The 27,665-nt window shown below is 50.2% G+C and overlaps 1 pseudogene; it reads left to right on the top strand.

Annotated features, from left to right (window-relative positions):
* The first annotated feature begins 2,264 nt into the window (after positions 1-2,264).
* On the top strand, positions 2,265-11,630 carry LOC112627490 (annotated as a pseudogene).
* The last annotated feature ends 16,035 nt before the right edge of the window (positions 11,631-27,665 follow it).

The following is a 27,665-nucleotide window of genomic DNA, read 5'->3' as shown; positions in this document are numbered from 1 at the left end:
CACAGCAAGTAACCAGCAGAGCCAGGAGGTTCCTCTGCCCCCAGGCCAGAGAGGGCTTGCGATCTGGCTTCCGAGCAGTGGTTCCCAGCTCCTGGGACATTACAATCACCTGGGAGCCCCACCAGTGGCCTGACTCTCTGCAGGTGGTGCTTGGAAGGCTGCTCGTGGTTCTCATGCAGCCAGAGTGGAGAACCTTTAGATTCAGGCATGGAGGTTCCACCTGGTTCCAGATCACGTGGCCATGTGGTCTCAAGAAAGTCACAGTCCTCCTGAGCCTCACTGGCAAATTGCTATATAATAACACCCATCTTCCTGATAAGGAATCCACAGAAGGGTCCAGACCCTGGACCTCCTCAGGAAAACAGAGCAGGCATTATAAGATGCAATTGAATAAGGGAAGTTTTTCATAAGCTTGGAGGGCTATGGTTATTGGATTCAAAAGAATAGTTTTCTGTCTCGTCACATAACCATTTGAAAAGTAGTAATACCCATTCTTTAACAGAAGTGTATTTGGGGCCAGGTGCGGTGGCTCTCGCCTGTAACATCAATACTTTGGGAGGCCAAGGTGGGCAGATCACTTGAGGTCAGGAGTTCGACACCAGCCTGAACATCACAGTGAAACCTCGTCACTACTAAAAATACAAAAATTAGCTGGGTGTGGTAGTGCACGCCTGTAGTCCCAGCTACTCGGGAGGCTGAGGCAGGAGAATCGCTTAAATCCAGGAGATGGGGGTTGCAGTAAACTGAGATTGTGCCACTGCACTCCAGCCTCGGAGACAGGAGTGCAACCCTGTCTCAAAAAAAAAAAAAAAAAAAAAAAAAAAAAAAAGCATATTTGGAATCAGTCCCCTCCCGCGGGGGCCTCTCTCAGGAGGTCAGCCCACAGCACAGTGGCAGGCACGTGGTAGCCCCTCCATAAACGGCTGCGTGAGTGCAGTTCAAGTAGGAGGCCGGCATTCTTTCAATACACTCTGCCACATTGGAAGAAGCCTGTGCAGGACTAGACAGTTGTCTTTCTGGGGCAGGCTCTTGCCTCCAGGCCAGTTGCATGAGTGCAGCTGTCTTCAGAGACTGGCAGGCAAGCCACACCCCATGGGACTGTGAGGTGCTCTCACAGTGAAGACCAAGTGCAGGTAGCACTGGCTTTGTGGTTCAGAGAAAAGTAGACACTCATTTCCTTGGGGAAAAAAGTATTTATCAAAGCAGGTCTTTCCCTCTTGGCAAAGAACAGAAACATGTCATTTTCTCCAGCAGTCTGAGCTGAGATTTGGGGGCAAATAACCATTAAACAGAGACACCTGAGGGGCACGGATGGTCCCTGTGGCAAAGGTTGGCTGAAGAATTACAGGTAATAGCGAGCCATTGTGGGTTCTTGAGTGGAGGAGGGGCATGACAAAGCGGGGCTGGAGAGCAGAGGGAGGAGGACGGTAGAGCGGAATGTCACAAGGTTCTGGGGCCCTGACTCCCTAAGTGCAGGAAACTGCTGAGTCTTGAGGTCACTTGGGCCTCCTGCCTCTCTGATAGCTCCCACCTGCCACCCCCAGAGGCCACCCAGTCCAAGTGTCTCATCAACTGCTAGCATATGCTGAGCAAAAGAAAGTGTGTGGCTGTCCCATTTTTTATGCACCAAGCCCTGAGGCCAGAGGCACCACCCCTCCACTTGGAAGATTCTGAGGGTGGTGGCAGTTGTCATCCTTCTAGGGAAGGTGTGGCCTTCTAGAGCCTAATAATGGTGACAGCCGTAACTGCCGCTTATGGAGGATACTCGTGAGACTCATCTGCCTGGGCCTCACCCTGACACGGAGGCTCCCTGACCTCACCTTTGGCTACTCGCTCCTCCCGTCTGTCCCACTGGTGGACCTGATGCTGTCCTTCGCATGCTCTTACCTCACACCTGCTGTTCCAGCTCCCTGGGATGCTCTTCCTCTTGGTGTGCTCATGGCTCCATCCCTGAATTCATTCAGGTCCCTCCTGAAATGTCACCTTCTCTCTAACACAGCGCCCACCCATCCATCCTCCCTCTTGATTTTTCTTTTCACCGACCACACCTGACACATGTAGTTGTTCCTTTGCCTATTGTCTGTCTCCAGCCACCCCACGCTTGCTATGAGCTGCCCTGGAGCAGGCACTTTGATTGGTCACCACCACCTCTGCAGTGCTGACAGCAGGCTTGGACCATCCCAGGCACTGGATTAATGCACCTGTGGAGTGAGCACCTGTGAGGGCAGGGCCAGAGGACCGTTTGCCAACCCTAGATCAGGACCATGGCAGACACTGACCCTCTGAAACCGAGAGGCTGGATGGAGGTGGTGACCTCCAGAGGGCCCCCGCAGTGCTGGGACCCCTTGCTCAGTCGGGGAAGGAAAAAAGGCACGCGCCTGTACAGCTCCCTGGATCTCCTTCCTTCCTCCAGGACCCAGGTCCCAGCCCCTCGCAGGGTAAGAAATGACTCATCCTGCGCTCACTCCCGGCTCCTCCCTCTTCTGGCTCCCCCTCCACCCCTGAGGCCACCCATCCTGACTGCTGGCATCCACCCACCCTGCACTGCTTCCTCCCTGGCCTGTTCCCCTACTTGCAGGCACCCTTGTTCCGCATGTGTGCGCTAGCTTACGGTTTGTCTTTCCATCTCTAGCCACACTGTCCCTCAGCAATATCATGTGAGCACACATGTGAGCCACATATGTGGCTTTACATGTTTTAGTAGCCACGTTTTAAAAATATGCTCCTGCAAGCTCAAACAGGTAAGTAGCCACCACATTTTTTTTTTTTTTTTTTTTTTTTTTTGAGATGGAGTCTTGCTCTATCTCCCAGGCTGGAATGCAGTGGCACGATCTCTGCTCACTGCAAGCTCCGCCTCCCGGGTTCACGCCATTCTCCTACCTCGGCCTCCCCAGTAGCTGGGACTACAGCGCCCACCACCTCGCCCAGCTAATTTTTTGTATTTTTAGTAGAGACAGGGTGTCACGTGTTAGCCAGGATGGTCTTGATCTCCTGACCTCGTGATCCGCCCGCCTCAGCCTCCCAAAGTGCTGGGATTACAGGCGTGAGCCATCGTGTCCAGCCACCACCACATTTTTTTAAAAGAAGCATGGAAAATGATCTTTTATATACTTTTTCTTTAACCCCATATATCCAAAAGATATATAGTTTCAACGTGTGATTCACACAGGTTGCATATCCCTAATTTAAAAATCTGAGTTCTGGGCCGGGCGTGGTGGTTCAAGCCTGTAATCCCAGCACTTTGGGAGGCCGAGACGGGTGGATCACGAGGTCAGGAGATCGAGACCATCCTGGCTAACACGGTGAAACCCCGTCTCTACTAAAAAAATACAAAAAAACTAGCCAGGCGAGGTGGCGGGCGCCTGTAGTCCTAGCTACTCGGGAGGCTGAGGCAGGTGAATGGCGTGAACCTGGGAGGCGGAGCTTGCAGTGAGCTGAGATCTGGCCACTGCACTCCAGCCTGGGCAACAGAGCGAGACTCCGTCTCAAAAAAAAAAAGAAAAAAAAAAAAATCTGAGCTTTGAAATTCTCCCAACTCCAAAAGTGTTTGAGTGCTGACATGACTCCACCAGAGGAGGGTTCCGCCCCGACCTCCTGTGCCGGGTCGCAGTCAACACCCAGCCAAAACTTCTGTTTCATGCACAAAATTATTTAAAATCTTCTATGAAGTTAGCTTCAGGCTATGTATATATGGTGTATACAAAACATATATGAATTTCACGTTTAGACTTGGGTCCCATCCCCAAGATATCTCACTTATGTATATGCAAAAAGTATTCCAAAAAACAGAAAAAAATGCGAAATCCAAAACACTTCTGGTCTGAAGCATTTCAGATAAGGGGTACTCAACCTGGTTAAAGTATGGAATTTTCTGCATTCTTTTCTTCTTACTAAGTCTTAGAAACTCAGTATGTATTTCACACTCACAGCACATCTCAATGTAGATTTAATCACATTTCACACGCTCAGCAGCCACAGCCAGTGGCTTCCTTACTAGACAGCACATGCCTGAAGGGCAGGGACTCAGTCTCCCCTGTTGCTCTGGGTTCCTGGGCCCAGACAGGAGCATACAGGAGCCAAAGTGGGTGCTCAGAACATGGTTATGATGAAAAAAAGTAGAATGTTGGCCAGGCGTGGTGGCTCACGCCTGTAATCCCAACACTTTGGGAGGCCAAGGCAGGCGGATCACCTGAGGTCAGGAGTTTGAGACCAGCCTGACCAACATGAGGAAACCCCATCTCTATTTAAAAAAATACAAAAATTAGCCAGGCAAGGTGGTGCATGCCTGTAATCCCAGCTGCTCAGGAGGCTGAGACAGGAGAATCTCTTGACCCCAGGAGGCAGAGGTTGCAGTGAGCCAAGATCGTGCCACTGCACTCCAGACTGGGTGACAGAGCAAGACTCTTTCTAAAAGAAAAAGGAAAAAGAAAGAAAAGTAGAATGTTAGCGCATGACTCAGTCACTGGGTACCCCCGGAGCAGGGATGCACAGTCCAGGTGTGTGAGGGGGTGAGTATGTGTCCCTGTGCATTTGTGAGCTTGTGAGTGCCGTTGTAGTGTGCATGGATGAGAGAGTTCAGAGCTCTGAAATTAGACAAGCTGTATCAATCCATCTCTGCCCTTTCTTTTGGAACTTGGCTGTTTTTTCTGTGAAAATGGGGATGGGGACACCTTCTAATCACGGAGTGCGGTTGGGAAGATTCAATGAGATGGTACACACAAAAGCAGAGGGTGCCAACTGCATAGACGCTTCCTTTCCTCCCTTCCTCCTGCCTTCCAGCTCATGCACTTGGTCATTGTGCTGTGAGTAGAGTGCCCCATACATACCAGGCCCCATGGGCACTTGCTCACTGCTGTATTTCCAGCTCTTAGCATGGTGCCTGACACATAACAGGCGCTCAGCATAAATATTTAGTGAGGGAATGAATGAATGAAGGAATGAATGAATGAATGGGTATCAAGGAGATTGTAGCTGCTGCAGTCGTCAGTACACCCAGAAACCAGAGGAAGGCTCCCTGCTGCGGGAGAGCCTGGCAGGGTGAGAGGGATGGATGTGGCTGTGCTGTCCTGGGACCCAGGCTGTGAGCTGCATCCACCTGTGTCCCCACATCTGAGCAGGAGCGGTTTGCGTTGGGTACAGCTGCGGGGACTGCTCAGCCTCCCTGCTAGAGGCAGAGGTGGGTTCTTCTGAGAATATCCTGATTCCTTCCTTATCGTAACGTTTACACCACAGAACAAGGCCTCGGGGTTCAGCATGTTTGGCATTGGAAATGGGAAAAAGGCATCACCCAGATTTATTTCTAAAATGCGCCTGGAAAAAATGTTCAGGGAAGAATTTATTTTTGCAAGTGGGCTTCTGCCAGACACAGATTGTATCTTTTGGGAAAATGTTGTCCAGGCTAATGAGGGAGGAGAGGCACGAAGTAGGATCGTGTGTTTTACTTCGAGGCCATTGCTAAGCAGGAATCTGGGGCTCTGAGGGTACCTGGGGGTCCAGGAGGGACTCAGGACCCAGCCCATGGAGGCTGACTGGGGCTGCAAAGGGCATGACCTGAGTACTTTTCTCCTGTGGAGGAGCCCCCTCTCTTACTTCGAGTAACATCTCTTCTGTAAAGTCAGGTGGAAAGTGGATTACAGGATGTTGAGTCCCATCTCCAATGCGCCAGGAAACCCTCTATTTAGGGAGCGCATGGCTCTCCATCATCTGAGACGGAACCGCTTGAGGAGCCTGAATCTGGCTCTAGTGCCTCATCCTTGCCATATGAACAGTGGCCCAGGTTCTGCTAAGCAAGGATGAGCTCCTTGGGCAGAGGTCTCTCCTTCGAGGTGAGGAGCAAGCTGACCGCAGAATCCTCAGGGGCCTTAATCCCCCAAGGGCTCTACTGGCACTGAAGGTGGCCATGGCAACGCATCCACCTCATAGTAGCTCGTGATTGAAAAATGCATCAGAGAGGTCTGGGGAAAGCATCCCAGCGAAGGAGCCCGCCTCACTCCCCTTTTCCCTGTCCTCCCTGGGCCTCTTCTGGGTGCTGGGGGAAGGGTGGGTACAATGCAGCCAGGGTACACAGGGAAGGCGCTGTGTCCAGGTTTTTGCCCACATTAAGGGTACACCATGAATGTGCCTTTGGCTAGTAGCTTCTTGCTTGTTCACCAGGATCTGGACCCCCCAACCCTGGGACCCCCAGTCTTCACAGTGGCTCTAGCCACTTAGTCTCTACTCTCCAGTGTCCTGGTGTAGCCCCAGTCACCATCCCCATCCCCCATCCCTCCCGCCCTCCTAACAGCTGTGTGTCCTCTGCATTTCCGTCTGTGGTCCTGCTTTCCACCCATCCTGCACTCCACGAAGGCAGCAAGGGGGGTCTGCAAGCTATTTTCGAGATATCAAAAAGCCCAGAGGAAACCATACGTTTACCTCAATGACATTCCCAGACTAAATAAAACATTAAGTTTATTTGCTTTGGGCTGGAGTCATATCAACCCAGTGTGGCAACTGTGGTTATCTTGACTGATCAGAAGCACTAATTGGCAGTTGGATGTCTTTGATAAATAAAACTCAAAGAAATAAATTATTATTCAATAAATGTAGTTTGTTAGGTTGTTAAAAGCCTTTAAAACATGGAATCCCTTGAGGAAAGAACTAAAAAGGGTCTTTTTGTGGTGAGGGGGTGGGAACGTCTGATCTGCACCAATGTGATATTTTTATTAAAAAAAAAAAAAAAAGCACACACATTTTCCACAGCCCTCTGATGCCAGATTTCTCACTGGTGAGTTTGACTTCATAGCATTCCTACAAATAATACGTTGTTCATGCCTGCTTTTCCCAGAATGTGATTCACCAAATCCTGCTAATAAGTGTTTGTTGGGAATTCATACAAAAGGATCCATGATCAAAAATGTTTGGGCAAAACTATGAAGCAAAAGCAAACCATTTATTATGGGATTCTTCAGGGTTAATCGAGAATCTGAATCATAAATCCACAAGAAGGAGATAGAGGATGCGGCATTCCCAGCTGCTAGCCTCAGGATCCATTTTACAAAGCACTGTTTCAAGTAACAAGTGTTGCACCAAGCACACTTTGGAACACACAATGTTCCTGATATGATGACATACGTGACTCAAGACCCCACTGACAGCCATAGGGACAGACAAAAATAAAGAGGAGGAAGTGGGATGGAGAGGCAGTGGAGGGGCAGAGGCGAAGGCAGGCCCCAGGACAGGGTGGACATTCCTAGCATCCCTGCAGCCAGAGCTCCCAGGACTGGACACTTGCTCCCCTGCAGAATGGAGCTGCCAACAGGGGTGAAACGGGTGTGGCTGACAGGCCATGCTATCCCAGAGACCTGTACTCAAAAGAAATAGCTCAAGTGACCCCAGAAGATTTTGCTTCATTTCATCTCCAGTCCTTATCATGTAATTACTTGGGAAAACCGCAGGAAGTGGGAGTGCACCTTGCAAGCGACCAACTCCTCCCTTCTTCAGGCCCACTGAATGACTCTCTCCTCCGGGGTCACACAGTACCTGCATTGGGCCAGGCTGGCAGAAGAGCAGAGCACACAAAGCCACCTCTTGGCTTGCCCACAGCACACACGACATGATTCTCCATGTACAGTTACGGTTGTGGCTATGTGACACGTCCAGATGTAACATGAAAAATTAAGGGACACCTCCAGATGTTCCCTCCACATACACACAATTCCAAAGAGGCAAGAACCTGAAATGGTGCAGAGAAGGCCAATATGGAAGGGGAGGGTGTCGGTGTGCTCCTCAGGAGGCCTTCTCCGAGCAGATGCACAGACATGGGACCGGGTCTGCTTTCTGGACCTCCTTTGCAGGGAAACAATGCAGCGCCTTCCCAGGAGAAAGGAGACAGTGCCTGGTGGGCAGCTGTACAGGAAAGGAACAAGGGAAAAAGGAAAAGGACAAACATTCAACTTCCGTGACACACCCGGCCCTTTCACCCATACTCTTCTTTGTTTTTTTTGAGATGGAGTCTTGCTGTGTCAACGAGGCTGAAGTGCAGTGGTGTGATCTCAGCTCACTGCAACCTCCACCTCCTGTATTCAAGTAATTCTTCTGACCCAGCCTCCCGGGTAGCTGGGTTTACAGGCACCCTCTAACACACTTGGCTAATTTTTGTATTTTTAGTAGAGACAGGGTTTCACTATGTTGACCAGGCTGGTCTCGAACTCTTGACCTCAGGTGATCCATCTGCCTCAGTCTCCCAAAGTGCTGGGATTATAGGCGTGAGCCACTGCACCCGGCCCCCATATTCTTTTATTTCAAACTCATAGATGCCCAGGAAAGTAGCTTCATTACCCGCATTTTACAGATGAGAAACCAAGGCTCAGCAAGATCCATGGATAATTAGTAAGGGTCTGTCTGGCTCCAAGCCCCACAGCTGCCCCCTATGCTATTCTGGCTCTAGGAAATCGGGAGGCCTGATTTGCTTTAAGGAAGGTGGATTCCTGGCCAAGAATTCTGTGAGAAGACCCAGGAGACACAGCTGAGAAGCTGAGGAGGGCTGTTTCAGGAGGAAGCTGAGAAGTGCCTCTGTGGTCCTGGCTTCCCCGGTGTCTAAGTCAGAGCGAATGAGGCAATGGCAGAACAAACAGGCAGGTGCAGGCTGACGGCCTCCAAGGCTCTGGCTAGAGAAGAGGCAATGCCACTGACTCTTCGGGTTTTGCCATTTGAACTTGCACAGGCTCAGCAATGATGTGTTTTGGAAATAGTTGAAAAGCTTCAGCAGGAAGAATCTAGAAATTATTTCCGCTAGTGTTTTCTATTTGTGTGGAACTTTTCCCTTTGTAAGGCAAATTCATATCCATACTCTCTTCTTATTCATGTGAACAGCCCTGGAGGTGAGGAGTAGGTAAGTAATTAGTGTTTCCATCTGACAGATAAGCAAACTGTGGTGCAGGAAGCAAGGGAAAGACATCATTTATGCCTGACAACTGGCTGATGGACAGAACTCTTACTTTCCCATCTTTGTAATGCAGGGCAATAAATATCTAGTCTAGAAACAACTCTAAGATGAACCAGTCAGTGACCTGAATAGCTGAGCCCAGTTAACATCTGTGGTGGAACTAGGACTCCAGGATCCTGGCACCAGAGTCTCAGTTTCTTGTCCTCCTGCCATCCCGTTTCTAGACTTAACATAAGAAGTCACCTTCCATAGCTTCCAAAGGCTTTCCACCCCACAGTGGCGTCCTGTCTTTGGAAACGCTTTTTGCCGTACTGAGAGATGATCACCAAGAGTCACACTGACCAGGATTCAGTGACTTCATGCGCAAGCTATCTTCCTCCCAGGCAGTTTCTGGAATTTACCCAGAGGTCTTGTGGAACCACATGCAGATGACTGTTTAGTAAATTGACCCTGGCGTTAACGGTAAATTTAATGCCAGCACTTCTTTCCAGTGACCTTATTTGTTGAGTCAGACTTAATTCGATCACAATCTTTCTGAGATCAAGGATCCAAGTCCCTGGGTGGTGTGTCTCTGAGGCATTCTCAGACTAGGTACTGCAACTCAATCGCCTTAAGTGACGGGAAAAAATTCTGCCAATCATCAGTTTGGCTGCCTTTATTATTATTATTATTTTTACACAGTGAACTCAACCAGGTACTTTGAAAAGCAGACATTAATTTATCATTAGTTTTCTATGAGTATTGTCATCAAACATTGGTAGGATTGAGTAAAACTGAAATTCATCTTAAGGGGAAAACATTCTAAAATCTCTGATAGGGACAAGCAGCCAGTTTAGGGCAGTTGAATTCTGGAGCTCAGTGATTTCCATTTGTTATTGACACAACTTCTATTCTGTGAGAATAGAAAAGGGCTGATTATGAAGTTCCTTATTAGGTCATGTCAGTGACAGAGACAACCAACATTTTAAGACACAAGAAGAGAGAGTTACAGAGTTATCAAGTCATGAAGATAAGGAAAAAAGAAACAAGATAAGTTAAAATAAATAAGCATGTTGGAGCCCACATCAAGTAAACAACTCTTTTTAATTAAGAAAGAAATTTAAAGCATGAAAGAAAAGAAAAGGGGCTTAAAGGCAATTTCTGTTAGTGTGAGGTATTTTCAGGAAAGAATTAGGGCAACCAAGGATTATTATTTTCTTAAGCTTTTGATTGAAATCTCAGGCTTTCATCCCTTCTGCAGTTAGAAAATCAAGAGACCAGGGGCCCAACCTCCGACGAGAGGAAACTAAAAGCTGAAAATAAGCTAAGAATATAGAGATTCCTAGGGGGAGGTCAGTGGGAGGGAGGTGGCTGCTCAACCAATCTTCTGAGTAACTGGGTTTTTCCTGCCTGGCTTTCTGTCTTGGCCACACAGAACATCAGATCACGTCTGACTCCACACCTGCCCTTCCAGGCTTCCTGCCAGAGCTGTACCCTCCCAGCGGGCCAGTCTCAAGCCCTCCCTCCCGCAGGCTCCGTGGAGCTCTCCTCCGTGCAGCTGCCAGAGGCTGTTGTCTCATGACCACGTGTGGCTCTGCCTCCTGGTAAGAGCGCAGACTCCTTGGGGCACAGTCCCTTTCTTATTCCTTTTTTTTTTTGCGGCGGGGGGGGGAGGGAGTCTTCCTCTGTCGCCAGGCTGGAGTGCAGTGGCTCGATCTTGGCTCACTGTAGCCTCCACCTCCCGGGTTCAAGCGATTCTCCTGCCTCAGCCTCCCAAGTAGCTGGGATTACAGGCACCCACGGATAGTTTTTGTATGTTTAGTAGACAAGGGGTTTCGCCATGTTGGCCAGGCTGGTCTCGAACTCCTGACCTCGTGATTCGCCCACCTCGGCCTCCCAAAGTGCTGGGATTACAGGCGTGAGCCACCGCGCCCGCCCCATTTCTTATTCTTTACAGACATCCCACATACAAGACTGCTGAACTTGGCTTCTGAACAATACAGGTAGTTCAGCTCCTTGCCGTATGAAAAGAATTCACTAAAATCTCAAACATTAAAAAAAAAAAGTCTGTTTTCTCATTGGGGGAAAAAAAATCTCTTGGCTGCGTAGGGGTCCTTTATTAAGTTCACACCATGTAATATTACACAACCATTAAAAAGAATGAGTAGGGACCCGGACCGAGGCGGAAGCCAGGGCAGCGCGTCCCGGAGCGGAGTCCGCGCTCACTGCAGCCATGCGGAGACAAGGATGTGGACCCCGCGCCCCCGCGCCACACGCCAGCACTGTCGTCTACCTGACGAAGGCCTTCAACCTCCTCGTGGACCGACCCGTGACCCTCGTGAGAGGTCCCAGAGTGGCAGCACGCAAAGAACAGGTATTACTACTACCACCGGCAGTACCGCCGCGTGCCGGACATCACCGAGCGCAAGGAGGACATCTTGTGCATATATGAAGCCGAATGCAGCGGAGGAGGGACTACAAAGTCGATCAAGAAATCGTCAGTATTATCCAGGAGCGGCTCAAGGCCTGTCAGTAGAGCGAAGGAGAGAACAACAGGCAGAACCGGGCCAAGGAAGTGCAGCAGTTCACCCAGGTGGCCCCGGCCTACCGGGACCGCTAACAGGCCCTGGGGGCCCACTGTTCTACCGGGAAGTGCCAGGCCAAACAGAAGCAGAGGATGCTGGGAGAGAGAGCAGCTGCAAAAGCGGCCACTGCTGCCGCCTCCTGAGGCAGCTGTAGCTGCCCCTGCTGTGTGGCTCTGCTTGACTGTCGCTGTGTTGCTGAGATAAAACCCTGCAACCTGAAAAACAAAAAAAGAAAAAAGAAAGAAAGAAAGAAAAAATTTGTAAGAGGCGGGGCACGGTGGCCCAGGCCTGTAATCCCAGCACTTTCGGAGGCCGAGGCAGGTGGATCTCTTGAGCTTCGGAGTTTAAGACCAGCCTAGGCAACACGTCGAAACCCCATCTCCACAAAAAATACGAAAATTAGCCAGGTTCAGTGGTGCATGCCTGTAGTCCCATCTACTCGAGAGGCTGAGGTGAAAGGATCGATTGAGTCTTGGAGGCCAGGCTGCAGTGAGCTGTGACTGTACCACTGCACTCCAACCTGGGCAAGGGAGTGAGACCCTGTCTCAAAAAAAAAAAAAAAAAAAAAAAAAGAATGAATAAGATTGATATCTACTCATCTGAAGGGATTTTCACAGTGTATTTATTGTTAGATGAGCAAAACAAATAGCAGATAATTGTATATGGTATGATCCAATTTTTGTAAAATAGTGACAAAAAGGAATGACAACCTTTATGTGTGAATATGTTAGAATGAATAAGGAGAAAAGTAGTTTTCAATAGCTGGTACCCAGGCTCCAGGCATAGGGAAAGGGACTGAAAGGATGTAAGAAAAAAGCAGTTTTAAAGAAAGCACTTACAAATAAGCACAAAAATGCATGCATTTGTGTAGTTATTGCAGATTATCATGTAAAAGTAAAATTAAAACATACACAAACCCTTAAAGGTCAACTTCAGAGTTTTAAAGTAATTGTGGTACAAACACACTTTGAAATTTCTCCTGCCCGCAAATGAGGACAGAGGGATGTGAGGGGAGGAGGGACCTGAGGAGGGGAAGGACAAGAGCAGGGGAGGGACCTGAAGGGGGAGCGACCTGAGAAGGGGAGGGACACGAGGGCAGGAGGGACCTGAGAGGGGAAGGGACCTGAGGGGGAAGAGACATGAGGGGGCGAGAGACACAGTGGTGGGGGAACACAAGGTGGGGAGGGATAGGAGGTTGGGAGGGACCTGATGGGGAGGAAGACATGAGGCGAGGAGGGACCTGAGATGCGGAGAGACATGAGGACTGGAGGGACCTGAGAGGGGAAGGGACACAAGGGGAGGAGGGACACAATGGGGGGAGGGACACAAGGGGAGGAGGGACACAATGGGGGGAGGGACACAAGGGGAGAGGGATATGAGTGGGGGAGGGACAGGAAGTGGGGAGGGACCTGAGGTGGGTGGTGGGGGGGGACCTGAGGGGGGGAGTTCTGACTGAGGAGGAGCACAGAGCCCCCAGGACAGTTAAAGACAGAAAACAGGTTTTCTCCTCTTCCTTCCTCCTCCTCCCTTTTCTCTTCACCTCCTCCTCCCCTCCTTCCTTTCTCCCCCTCTGCACCCTGCCCTCCTCTTCCTGCCTTCTTCCTCTCCCTCCTCCTCCTCCACGAAACTGCCTGGCTGAGTGGGATTTGTTCTTCGCCCAGGACGTGTCTGTCTCCAGAGAGCTGGTGAGCCTCTAGGGAGAGGGCAGGCCGGGTCTCACTCCTCCTCCTGCCCATCCCAGGATCTGTGAGATAAGTGGCTCCTCCAAGGTCACAAAATTTATTACCCCAAAAAACAGGCCTAAGATCCCACTCCCCCAACCCAAAGGCCCCAAGCCACCGAATCAGGTGGCTGGAAGACATCAACGTGGGCAGATGTTCTGACTGCTTAGAAACCCCTGCGGCAGGAATTGCTCTGCAGGCCTCTCATAAAGGGAAGGCACCTCCAGCCCCGCCTCCCTGGGAGCCCATTGCGAAGTTTTCATTTTCCTGCTGGGAGGGCTCAGGGAGCAGAGTCCTGACACTTTGTGCCTCAGAGACGCTTCCAAACAAGCTGTCTGGTCCTTTGACCACATGGTGGGCTGTCCAAGAACACTGGTTGGCTTCCTCTGCCTCTCCGTACCCTTCCTCTGGACCACAGTGTGTCTCCCCAAGGGCTACTAGGATGGAGGGTGCCTGGTGGTGGGCGGGTACCCTGCCAAGGCCTGCTCCCCCCGCCACCGCAGCCTCTGCCTGTGAGAACTCAAAGGGGTTACAGGAGTCTGCAGGGGTCCCCAGAAGAGTCTCCAACACCCCTTCCCCATGCTCTCAAGCTCAGTGGATGCCCCCTTTCTATTTATTTGCATGAGCTAGAAACTTGGGGCTCAATCCTGACAATTCCTTCTCTTTCATCTCATGGGAATTCATGGCCAAGCCTTGCCCTTTTCATCTCCCAAATGCCCCCGGGCCCAATCCCTCTGCCACCATCCCTGTCCAAGTTGCCCCCATCTCCCGGCTGGACCCCTGCAGGGACCCCAGGTGCACCCCTGATTCTCTTCTGCCTCCCTCCCAGCCAGGTGACTGGGGATGTCTGGAGTCTGGAGGGGAGGCCAGGGGATATGGCTCCTTCCACACAGTTTCTCCCAGGCAGCTGGGGCGGAGACCCAGTGCTCCAGGCCATTCTCCACGAACAGCCAGCATGATTGTTCCGAAATAAAAAATTGGATCTGTTACTCCCCTTTTTAAAACCATCAAAGGATTCCCAGATAGCTCCTCTGATCAAGACACACCATCTACCTCTCCCAGCCTCAAGAGGCCAACCCAGCCCATTCACCTCTCTTGGCTCCCTTCCATGCCCCCCAGCTCCGTGTTCATCCTTCCAGACCCCAGGCAAGCTCTCAGGAAGCCATTTTCTCTTCCTTCTTTACCCTTCTGTGTTTCTAATCATGCATGGATGAACATGATCATTTGATTCATGTCTTCCTGTATCGGAATTTGTCATCGTCACAGCACATGCTAATAATCATTCCGGAATATTTGTTGAATTGAAGGGCTAGAGACTTGCAATCGCATTCAGGTGAAGGCAGTGACTATGAATACGGGATTGGGAAGATCAGGACCCCCAAACTCAGGATTCCAGGAAGGATTCTTGAAAAGGGGGCCATCTTCATTGACAGCTGAAAGACTAACAGGACATCTTCAGGCCAGGGCACTGGGGCAGGAGGGGATGTGCTTTGCTGGTAGCAGGTGCGAACAAGGCCATGGAGGCTGGGAGGATAGAACAATAAGTAATCCACAGGAAATGGTGAGTGGGAGATAAGACAGGACCGATGGGCTGGAATCAGGTTACCCAGAGCCTTCAGCTCAAAGCTGAGAAGGCTGGGCTTGGTGCTGTGGGCCATGCGGGATCCTGGAACACTGATTTTAGCATGGAGACCGCTTACTAGTATTCCTAGCACAGGTGCAGTACACAAGCATCATTGTGGGAAGGGAACCAAGCTCATTCAAGCCCAGCCCTTTCACCTGGCAGATGAGAACGTTGAGAGGGAGAGTGACTTCCTCAAGGTCACACAGCTGACAGCCAGTGTGGTACTCTTTTCTGAAGAAAAGAAGGATCATCTCAATCAGGGGTCCACCTGATTTGAGCTCCTCATCATTCTTTCTCCTTATCACTCCTAACAGCCAACTTTCTTTTTTCCTGATGTTGGAAAATAAGTTTGTTCATAAAATCATTCCTCCTGGCTCCTGCTCTGTTGGCCCTAGCTGCTTAGAAGGCCTGGCTTCCTAGCCTAAGTAATTGTATGTACTCACATATAAGGGGACCTGGTTCAGTCCCTCCCCTTTGTGTACCTTAGTTTCCAGTCTATGCTGCTAACCCCAGGCTTCCAGGAAAATCTGTGCAGGAAAAGCAGTATTTTGTATGTATTCACATGCAGTGGGACCTGGTTCAGTCCCTCCCCTCTGTGTACGTTACTTTCCAGTCTGTGCTGCGAACCCCAGGCTTCCAGGAGAATCAGCGCAGGGAAAGCCCTCTGCCTGGCCAGACATAATGCAGATGACTGTGCAAAAGCCCTGTGGCACCCTTGGGCTAATAACTTCACCCAGCCAGCGAGGCTCAGAGGTGACCATGAAGACCCTTGTGGAAACTGACAGTAACTCTCCCCGTTAGCCTAGCTAGGAATTCCTTTTCCTTTTCCTTCCTTCCTTCCTTCCTTCCTTCCTTCCTTCCTTCCTTCCTCCCTCCCTCCCTTCCTTCCTTCCTTCCTTCCTCCCTCCCTTCCTTCCTTCCTCTTTCTTTCTTTTTCCTTCCTTCTTTTCTTTTCTTTTCTTTTCATGGTGGCACAACCATGGCTTACTGCAGCCTCCACCGCCTGGGCTCAAGTCATCCTACAGCCTCAACCTCCTGAGTAGCTGGGACTACAGGCATACACCACCACACCTGACTAGTTTTTTTGTTTTAATTATTTGTGGAAACAAGGTCTCATTATGTTACTCAGGCTGGTCTCGAACTCCTGGGTTCAAGTAATTCTCCCACTGCAGCCTCTCAAAGTGAGCCAGTGTGCCGGGTCCTAGTTGGCCATTTCCAAATTATTTTGAACACCTGTCCTCAGATGTCACAAAGAAGCAAATGGTGGTGCCAGAGTACCTGAGCCACTGGTGGGCTTCGTCCACCCATGAGGATCAAAGAGGAAAAGAAGAAAAGCCCGCCAACTGCAGCCCGCCACGGTTCCTCTTTTAAACCCTATTAGATCATATCGTCCCCAAGGATTGACTCTGTTCCTCCTTAAAGGACTTGTGAGTCACTATTTTTTTCTGAAAACTTACTCTACAAATGAAGGAATCCCCATAGCAACCATTCTATGTCTTTGGAGCCAAGAGAAGGAAGTACAGTGAGAGGCTCCCTGTCTCCCGAGGAGCCAAGGCCTCCTGTTTACAGACGTCTGAGAGACCACGAAATTGGCCTGATCTTCAGATTTCTGCTGAGGCAGAGGCTAAAAGGAACATCTACATGGAGAGCATAGCCAGGGATGTCCGCACCAGAGCAACGCGTAGGGACTACAGAGGAGGACTGGGCTGCCTTGAGGCCTGCAGGCCTGGGAGACAGCCACCTGGTCTCCTCAGGAAGTGGCTGGGCCTAGGCCAGGCCCCAGACCCCTCCCCAGGCTGCTCTGCGGAGGACTTCCCTCCCTTCGCTTTCTTCCCTTTTCTCCTTCCTTTTTTCCCCTTTGTATCACAAAGCATCTCCTCTGTCCTTGACAGAATGGGAAGAGAATTGGAAAAACCACCACAGGTCACTGTTGCTCTCTGGCGCTCAATTCACAGGGAGGAAACCTGGCTGGGCGCCGTCCTTCCACGCGAGCAGGAACGGAGGGGCTGTGTTGGTCCTGGTAGAGGAGTGGGGTATGTGTGTGTGCATGTGTGTGTGCATGTGTGTGCACATGTGTGTCATGCATTTGTATGTGAGTGTATGTGTGCGTGCATGTGTGTGCACGTGTGCGTGTGTGTGCATGTGTGTGTACGTGTGTGCGCATGTGTGTCATGCATTTGTGTGTGCGTGCATGTGTGTGGATGTGTGTGCGCTGTCACCGCGGTGGTGACGGCCTGGTGCCATCAGCTCTCTAGAGAGCAGTCTCTCTCTTCCCACACCACCTGCCACTGCTCCTCCCGCCCTCCCCTGGAATCAACTTAGAGGAGCACCTGTTTATAGCTTCAGGGATTTATTTCTACAGGGCCCTGGCAGGCAAGTGGCCAAGATGGTCTTCAACTCCTGACACAGGAACTCTCACATCTCCTCCCACCCACCAGCCCACCCTGAACCTCCAAGGCACAGAGAAGCAAGGGGCTGGGAAGTGGAGAGTCTGAGCCCATCCCAGCTGGAGGCAGAGGGCGCTTTCCCACTGTCTGGGGGTGCACCTGTCCCTCTCCGGTTAGGCTAGGTGTCTTCCGCGGCCACCCTCCTCCGTTCCGGGTCCGGGTCCCGTTCCGGCCTGCCCTGCTCACCCTGACCAGCCACACCCACTTTGCTCTGGGGCTTCTCATGAGGAGCCCGGTGGAAGGGAACGACAGGGTCGGTCTCAGGCTGGGTGAATCATGGGTCTCCTCAGCACCGCCCACCCGCCGCCTCTTGGCTTCCGTCTCTCACGGCAGGAGCAGGGCCACCGCCTGCCGCCTGAGCTCCTGCCAGCTGTTTTCCTCTCCCCCAGGACAGACCCTCACCTGGGGGTTGGGTTTGTCCACCCCTGGGGACCCCGGGGAGGGAGGGAGGGGAGCAGGAGGAAGGGAAGGCACAGCCACCCAGGGGGAGGGGTAGGAAACCCGGATACTCCCTACCCGTTTCCTACATGGACACCCAGAGCTCAGGGCAGCAGACTCCAGACTCCAGGCGCTTCCTCTGCGGGGCGGCGGGGCGTCCACACCCAGGTACGCGGGGCCAGGCCACCGTCAGCCGCTTCTCCTGCACTGTCTCCGCGTGTGCTTGGGCTGCAGAGTTTGCTCCTCCTGGCGTGCCCTGCTCACTGCTCACCATCCCAGAGAAAAAGAGAAATGAGAGCCCCTTGTTCCCCATCCATATTTTAAGGGAAAATACCATGCAAAGGGCTTCACATGCATCTCCGTTTCCAACCTCCACGATGGCTGCTGTCAGTACCACCTTCTTCTTCAGTGTCTCTTCCTGTTCAGCATCCATTCACTGCACATTTCCTCAGCACTACTCTGTGCCTGGGCCTGTGTTCGTTACTGGGAAAAAGACAAGTTCTTGTGCTCAACTCTGAGCAACTGTTGCTGAGGAAGGAATCATCTATGAGATGTGGGGGTGTGCAGCCACCGCCCTCCTCCCTCCTCCCTCTTCCCTCCTCCTTCCATCCTCTTCTCTCCTTCACTGGGGCCTGCTTTACTTTTAAGGGCCTAAAATGGCCTTTATTTTGTTATTATTATTATTTTTATTTTAGAGACAGCGTCTTTCTTTGTTGCCCAGGCTGGAGTGCAGTGGTGCAGTCATAGTTCACTGCAACCTCAAACTCCTAGGCTCAAGCGACCCTCCCAGCCTCCTGAGCGGCTGGGCCTACAGGCATACACCACCACGCCAGGCTAATTTTTTTTTTTAAGATGGAGTTTCACGCTGTTGCCCAGGCTGAAGTGCAGTGGCACGATTTCAGCTCCCAGCAACTTCCACTTTCCAGATTCAAGCAATTCTCCTGTCTCAACCTCCCAAGTAGCTGGGACTACAGATGCACACCACCACACCCAGCTAGTTTTTGTATTTTTAGTGGAGTTGGGTTTTTACCATGCTGGCCAGGCTGGTCTTGAACTCCTGACCTCAAGTGATCCGCCTGCCTCAGCCTCCGAAAATGCTAGGATCACAGGCGTGAGCCACTGTACCCGGCCTAATTTTTGTATTTTTTGTAGAGACAAGGTTTCCCTATGTCGTCCAGGATGGTCTTGAACTCCTGGCCTCAAGTGATCCTCCCACCTCAGCCTCCCAAAGTACTGGGATGACAGGCAAGAGCCATCATGCCTAGGCAGCCACTTCTCACCGTAACCTCACATGGCAAAAGAAATGATGGTTCTCTCTGGGGCCTCTTTCATAAGGGCATTAATCCCATTCATGGAGCTTCACTCCTTATGGCCCAACTTTCTCCCCAAAACCCTATCTCCTAATATCATCGACTTGGGGGTTAAGATTTCAACATGTGAATTTTGGGGGACACAGACATTAGGACCACAGCAAACAGTATATTTCTTCATCTTACTAATGAATATCCCTGGGCTGAAGTTTGACCCTGAGTTATGAAATTAGTCGTTAGTTGGCCAGGCGCGGTAGCTCAAGCCTGTAATCCCGGCACTTTGGGAGGCCGAGACAGGCGGATCACGAGGTCAGGAGATCGAGACCATCCTGGTTAACACAGTGAAACCCCGTCTCTACTAAAAAAATACAAAAAACTAGCCGGGCGAGGTGGCGGGCGCCTGTAGTCCCAGCTACTCAGGAGGCTGAGGCAGGAGAATGGCATGAACCCGGGAGGCGGAGCTTGCAGTGAGCTGAGATCCGGCCACTGCACTCCAGCCTGGGCGACAGAGCGAGACTCCGTCTCAAAAAAAAAAAAAAAGAAAAGAAATTAGTCATTAGTTGTTCATATATCACCCACAATGCCACAGAAATGGGGCTGTTCCCTCAGGGTAAGCGCAGCTCTCTCTAGCCTTGTTGGTGAACTGCCTTGGTGATTGGCCTGCCTTCTCCACTAGGCTGAAAGTGATTTGAAAACTCTCTCCTAACCTCCAGCCCCACCCATGTACCTTAGAAATCTCAGTGATTGACCCCTTGCCTGGCACAGAGTAGATTCAAAACAGTATGGAAGTGACCAGATCTTACGACTTTACCTGATGGGCAGAGGGAGCTTAGAGATGGGAATAGAGCTGGTCCTAGGGCACCCAAGGGGCATATCCTGGCCTTGCCACTTCCCACCTGGATAGGCTCTGTCCTGAACATCCTTGACTGTAACACAGGAATAACAATGTCCATGTCATGGGATTGCCAGGAGGATCTAGATTATGTATAGAAAACTGGAGCGACAGGTGGCAGGCACTCTCCCACAGAGGGTTCTCTAAAGCAGCCCTCACATTTGGATTGAAATTTCCAAGGAAGAGGTTCCCAGTCAACAAGCGTTTTTTGACTGAAGCAAAAACTACTGTGAACCCAACACTGCTCTAAAAAATTTGAGTAAATTTAAAAAGAAAAGGGAGCTTAGGATCAACGTGGAGGTTCCTGATCCTCTGTGCTAAGTGCTGGGGCTCTGAGGCCTGAGAACAAGAGCGCGATGTCTGAAAAGCAGTGAAGGAGAGAGCAGAGATGGCCAGGACCAGATGGGGGCAGAGAACCTAGAGAGGCCAGGTGGGGCCTCACAGTGTGGACCGAGTGGGGAGCAGAGGGCCCTGCGGAGATTCACCCACAGACCAAGCAGGAGAACATAGCTTCTGCTGGTGGATCCTACGGCTGCCAGAATGGTGGCTTTGAGTTAAAGCCAAGGAGGGTGGCTTTAAGGCTTGGAAGGAATAGGCTTCCTCTTCAGCGACCCTGGGAGAAGAAAGAGGGAGATGAGCCAAGGGCTGGGGTCCACAAGAAGTACCACACCCAGGCGGGGCCCACGAGAGGATTCCCTTGAGCAGAGGGAAGTGACAGCAGAGGCACGCCCAGAAATGGCACCAAGTCATTTCTGGGGGTGGCTCCGCTGACTTGGGTCTGAGAAAGGTAAGGCAGGGGTGAGGCCACCCTGGCGTGCATGTGGCGACAGGCAAGTGGAGGGCAAGCATAAAGTGCCACTTCAGGCCCAGGAAGGCCAGCGGGCAGGGGCTTTCGGTCAGTGTGGCCCACGCACACGGTGAGTACGGAAGGCTTTTCCTGCTTCCAAATGAGGTGAGGTTCTGACTTCAATGATCAGGAACTTCCATGCTGATTCATCCTAAATTCCTTTTTTCTGTTTTAATACACTTTAGTTTTTAGAGCAGTTTTAAAATCACAGCAAAATTGAGCAGTAAATATAGAGATTCCCCACATACTCCCTGAGCCCATGCATGCATCGCCACCCTCATTATCAACACCCCCGCCAGAGTGGTACATTTGTTGCAATTGGTGAACCTACACTGACAAGTTATAACCACTCAGAGTCCCCTGTCACTCAGTTTACATTAGGGTTCACTCTTGGTGCTGCATAGTCTATGGGTTTGCACACATCTCTAGTATGTGTCTACCAGTATAGTAATATACGCAGTAGTTCCAAAATATACAGAGAACTCTTACAAGTCAAGAATCCAGCCTGGGCAACAGAAGGAGACCTCATCTCTACAAAAAAATAAAAAATGAGCAAGGCATGGTGGTGCATGCCTGGAGTCCCAGTTACTTGAGAGGCTGAGGTGGGAGGATAGCTTGAGCTCAGGAGGTCAAGTCTGCAGTAAGCTGTGATTGTGCCACTGCACTCCAGCCTGGGTGACAGAGCAAGACCCCATCTCAAAACAAAAACAAAAACTCGACAATGAGAAAACAGACAATCTGGTTTTACATCGGACCAGAGACCTTTATAGACACCTCATCAAAGAAGATATACAGATGCAAACTAAACATGAAAAGATGCTCCATGTCATATGTTATCAGGGAAATGCAAATTAAAACAACAATACCACCGCACACCTATGAGAACAGCCAAAATCCAGAACACCAACAACACCCAGTGCTGGCGAGGACGTGAGGCAACAGGAGCTCTCCTTCATCGCTGGTGAGAATGCAGCCCCTTTGGAAGACAGTTGGGCAGTATCTCACACAACTAGGCATGCTCCTACCATCCCATCCAGCAATCACACTCATTGGTATTTACTCAAAGGGGTTAAAAACTTATATCCATGCAAAAATCCACCCATGAATGTTTAGAGCAACTTTATTCATGATCGCTGAAACTCGGAAGCAACTGAGATATCCTTGTGCAACCAAGATGTAGGTGACTGGATACATAACTGTGGTACATCCACACAATGAAATATTGTTCAGCACTAAAGAGGAGCTACCAAGTGTGACAAGACATGGAGGAAACTTACTGTCAGGTGAAATAAGCCCATCTGAAAACACTACGGACTGTATGATTCCAACTAGATGACATTCTGGAAAAGGCAAAACTATGGAGAAAGTAAAAAGATCAGCGGTCGCCAGGGCTTAGCAGGAGGGAGGGATGAGTAGGTCTGCAACACAGAAGATTTTTAGAATATCGAGTTCCTTTTTTATTTTATTTCATTTATTTTTGAGACAGAGTTTCTCTCTTGTTGCCTAGGCTGGAGCGCAATGACATGATCTTGGCTCATTGCAACCTCTGCCTCCCGGGTTCAAGCGATTCTTCTGCCTCAGCCTCTCGAGTAGCTGGGATTACAGGCGCCTGCCACCACGCCTGGCTAATTTTTCTATTTTTAGTAGAGACAGGGGTTTCGCCATGTGGGCGAGGCTAGTCTCGAGCTCTTGACCTCAGGCGATATGCCTGCCTCGGCCTCCCAAAGTGCTGGGATTACAGGCGTGAGCCACCGCGCCTGACCGTGAGCTCCTTTTTCAAAAGATGAAATGCTACAGCCCAAATGCCCATCAGTGGATTCATGGATAAACCAAAAGGGACATCTCCATACTATTATTCAGTCACAAAAAAGAATGAAGTACTGACATATGCTACAGCACGAATAAGCCTCAAAAACACTGGGCTCAATGAGGACCGCTCCTCAGTCACTGTGCCCTTGTTCTCAGGCCTCAGAGCCCCAGCACTTAGCACAGAGGATCAGGAACTTCCACGTTGATCCTAAGCAACTTTTTCTTTTTAAATTTACTTAAATTTTTTAGAGCAGTGTTGGGTTCACAGTAGTTTTTGCTTCAGTTTTTGCAATAAGCCTGACCGGAAAAGGTCACATATTGTATGATTCCATGTATATGAAATATCCAGAAGAGGCAAATCTATACAAACAAAAAGCAGATTTGTGTTGGCCAGGACCCCAGGGAAGGAGGGGATGGGAAAGTAACTGCTTAATGGGTGCGGCGTTTTCATTTGAGGTGATGAAAATATTTTGAAATGCGATACAAGTGGAATGTCCTACATTCATGATGTTGACATTCAACATCATGAATGTCATTAAATCCCACTGAATTGTACACTTTAAAATGGTTAATTTTGGCCAGGTGCAGTGGCTCACACATCTAATCCTAACACTTTGAGAAGCCGAAGTGGGAGGACTGCTTGAGCCTAGGAGTTCAAAACCAGCCTGGGCAATGTGGGACCCCATCTCTAGAACAACTTAAAAAATTAGCCGGGGGTGGTGGTGCACACCTACAGTCCCAGCTACTCAGGAGGCTGAGGCAGAAGGATCACTTGAACCTGGGAGGGGGAGGCTACGGTGAGCCATGATCATGCCACTGTGCTCCACCCTGGGTGACAGAGTGAGACCCTGTCTCAAATAAAATAAAATGGTTAATGTTAGGCCAAGGAAAGAGGATCAGTTGAGGACAAGAGCTCAAGACCAACCTGGGCAACAAAGCGAGATCACATCTCTATGAAAAGTTTAAAAAATTAGCTGGGCACATCTGTAGTCCTAGCCACTTGTAGTCAAGGGCAGTAGGATCGCTTGAGTCCGGGAGGTTGAGGTTACAGTGAGCTATGATCGCTCCACTGCACTCCAGTCTGGGCGACAGAGAAAGACCTTGTCTTTAAAAAAATAAGAGAAATAGGCTGGGCATGGTGGCTCACCCCTGTAATCCCAGGACTTTGGGAGGCTAAGGTGGGAGGATCACTTGAGGTCAGGAGTTCGAGACCAGCCTGACCAATCTGATGAAACTCTGTCTCTACTAAAAATACAAACATCAGCCAGGTGTGGTGGCAGGCCCCCTAATCCCAGCTACTCGGGAGGCTGAGGCAGGAGAATCACTTGAACCCGAGAGGCGGAGGTTGCAGTGAGTTGAGATCAAGCCACTGCACTCCAGCCTGGGCAACAAGAGTGAAACTCTGTCTCAAATAAATAAATAAATAAATAAATGAAATAAAATAAAAAATGTTAATTGTATGACTTTATATTATGTACATTTCGCCTCAATTTTTTTCAAAGTTTGCACGTTTAAAAACCAAGATGAAATGCTCTGAGGGGTTCTTCAACTATGGTCCAGCTCCTCAGGAAGGCAGGACTTACTCTCCCAGCTGCCCGGACACTGCCCACAGACAGGCCTCAGCTGTCAGCTCCTTCCCTTCCCTCCCTTCCCCTCCCCTCGCCTTCCCTCCTCTTCCCAGTTGTGGACCCCAAGAATTAGCTTTGATCTTCCCAGGTGTGGACCCCAAGAATTCGCCCTAAGTCAACCTCTTTCGTGCCAACCTCCCTCTCTGAGATGACTTCCTGGGGACCCTGGCACTGCTATCCCGTATGTGAAAGCTTTATGTACACATGCAAACCGTGGGATCATAATCTTACTGCCTGGGGACCGGAGGCCAGAATGTACTCTTTGTCCTCACGTAGGACAGACTGCAAGGGCCCCAGTGCCTCTGGTGTTTCTGTTTTTATCATCTGAGGAGCAGGTTTGCAGAGTGGGCCCTGTTGTAGCATTTTGGTTTCGCAGTTGCTTTGGAATGCTGCCAGGACAGGGCCTCCGACTCGGGGGAGCTCTGCAAAGACATTCACCCAACCACTCTGATCCCCCAGGTTACTCGTTCCAAGACTTTTAAAAATAGAAGCGTGAAAATCATTTAATTGCCAAGACGCTGTAAGGTTCTGGCTTCTATGGCCATGGCCAAGTTGGAAATGCAGCCTTGGAGATGCATGTGGAAAACAAGTGCTTGTTTTTCCTCCTCGCCTCTGACTTGGATGCAGCAGTCTCGCTCGGTGAATATTATCTTGTTCCCAGGCCAAGAGTCATGTGCTGAGCAGCGGTCACTGGTCCATTGGTGTAGCAAAGAGGTCGGCTGTTGGTACTGTAATTACACCCGGTGGCGCAGGTTTCCGAAGCAGCCTCTCCTTCCACCTTTGAGCCCAATGAACCGGGCTAAAGATGGGAGTGGCAGAGCCCAGGCAAGCCATGCCATCAGGGCCTCAACATTTCTGCCGTCTTATCTTCAAAAAGCAAACATCAGAACCGCCTATTTCCACAGGTCCAAGCAAGTGTTTTGAAAAAGCATTTTAAGAGCCCAGGATAAAGAAGGATAACATATCAAGAATGTTCTTAAATGCAGCAAATTGAAATGTGTGATATTTTGCAGGATCAGGCTTGACGTTTACTTTGGTGGAAATTATGAGAGCAGAGTCGGCTGAGCACGTGATGATGTAAACAAGATGTCGACGTAGAGGAGAAGGAACAGGCTTTTCCAAAGCTACAAAAAGCTTTCATTTCCGTCTAGTAATTGATAAGCTAATGATCAACCATTTTCATGTCTTCATTGGAGATCCCGAAGGAGTTTTCCACCTGAAACTTATCTTGCCTAAATTTCCACATGCGCTGGAAATAAAAAAACTGTTTCATTTAAAAGATATAATTCAGATTGCATTTTACTAATTTGGTGAGGCTTCCTCCACATAAGAGAGATTGTAGTTGATGAAACGCCACATCGATTATGTAAAATATTAAGACATGGATGATGTGGAAACAATAGAAATGATATTATATTGAAGGAGGGTTGACTCAGTTTTGTTGATGGAGTGCAATGCCGACGCCAGCTGGTGTCAGCTTCTCAACAGGTGCCACAGTGACCGCACTGAACGGCTAGGCCACCAGAGGTGGGGAAGTGTCCCCCGGAAGAACTGCCGGGATAGGAAGCAGATCCTACTAAGCCTAACCTGGATTTTGAGTATAGCTGTGACTGATAAATTTCTGCGCCATCAGCTTCCAACAAAATATTTGCTGTTTTGTGTGGGAAAGAAAGGAAGCAATAAGAAGTGTGTTTTGGGGCTGGGTGCAGTGGCTCACACCGTAATCCCCCACTTTGGGAGGCCGAGGCAGGTGGATCACTCGAGGTCAGGAGTTCGAGACCAGCCTAGCCAACATGGTGAAACCCTGTCTCTACTAAAAATTAGTCAGGCATGGTGGCAAGCACCTGTAATCCTAGCTACTCAGGAGGGTGAGGCAAGAGAATCACTTGAACCTGGGAGGTGGAGAGTGCAGTGAGCTGAGATCACGCCACTGTGCTCCAGCCTGGGCGACAGAGTGAGACTATCTCAAAAAAATAAAAATAAAAAAGTGTGTTTGGGGTGAAGGTGCCTGGGAGCAGAGGTGAGAGAGGTGAGGAGCAGAAAGAACCCTGTGGAGCCTGTTCCCCAGCCTGGCCCCAGGAGCTAAAAGAGGAGCTCTCTGTCCCCAGTAGAGAACAGCCTGGTGGCCATTTTCACAAGGGTCTTGGTGGAGCACACAGCACAAGCCGAGGTTCTAGGCCTCAGTGAGAGGGCGGGACACAGACTGGAGAGTGGCTCTCATAGATGCACGCAGAGCACAGTGTGGCCACAGGAGCACTGAAGCAGTTACAGCACCGTTTAGCTACTTGGGAGGTTTGCTCTGAAGGGACACAGACCTGGACGCAGTGCCTCAAAGATGCCATGGCAGTGAGGGGACAGCACTCGTGTGTGCTTCACCATCAACACACACACGTGCGCGCGCGGACACACACATACGCACACACACACACATACACACATACACACACACACACACATACACACACACACACGTCACCCTGAGGCTCCAGTGGGAGGCGATGAAAGGACTGGGAGTGGGCCCCGCGAGACTGCATCTGCAAGTTCCCAGAAGGGCCTGGATGAGTTTATGGGGAGCCTCCGTGGTTCTGGGTCATGCGAGTAAAGGGGGTGGATGAGGGAATGAATGCCCACGGAACTCTAGCTATGAACTTGACTAGCACTGTCCTGGCTTTGGTGGGAGAGTGAGACTGGGAAAAACAACGCGATGCGAATTCCGAAAAGCAGGCTTGAGATTCTCTCACTAAAATCCCCAGAAAGACTTCCTGCTTGTTCCAGGAACTTTCCGGGAAGAGGGCCGGGCAAGAGAAGAGTTTGTGGTTCACATTGCTGGCAAAGGCAAGGCAGCCATGAGCACGTCCCACTCCAAGTTTAAACTCTTCGCTCAGGGTCGTTTTGGGGATATTGTTATTCTGCGCAAGAAACTCTGGACTAAATGGCAATCAGGGTGGGATTTAGTGTTCCTCTAAAGCCTGCTCTGCATCTGGAGGCCTAAGCAGAGAGGTTTGCTTTGAAGGAGATGACACAGCTGCACTGTCTCCCTTGTCTCCCTCGTCTTCTACCCCCAGGAAAAATGTGGGCCAGGACTCGTGGTCTTCGGGTGTTAAGACAGAGCCAAAAGGATCACCGCCAAAATGAATAAGATTAAAAAGTGATCCTCTAGCTCCTTCCTATTTTACTAGCAGGAGAATCGATGGGCTCGGCACAAAGACCTGGCACTGGAGTGAGGGAGGGTGGCACCAGCTTGAATGATGCCAAGCAGCATTTTATAGTAAAAAAAAAAAATGTTTTTTTAAATTTGCAGTTGACTTTGAAATACAGGAAGTAATTCTTTTTCGAAAAGATTCATCTTCCCCACTTTGTCCTCTTAGGCTTTTTGAAATGAACCTGACTCCTTTGAGCAGGTACCAGCCAGATGAGCAGGGCAAGAAAGTTGGGGGCAGAGGTAGGGGACGCGGTAGCAGG

This window comes from Theropithecus gelada, chromosome 7a (assembly GCF_003255815.1).
Source record: "Theropithecus gelada isolate Dixy chromosome 7a, Tgel_1.0, whole genome shotgun sequence".
Taxonomy (NCBI): domain Eukaryota; kingdom Metazoa; phylum Chordata; class Mammalia; order Primates; family Cercopithecidae; genus Theropithecus; species Theropithecus gelada.
Note: the sequence above shows the minus strand (reverse complement) of the source record. Positions and strands in the feature narration are given on the sequence as shown.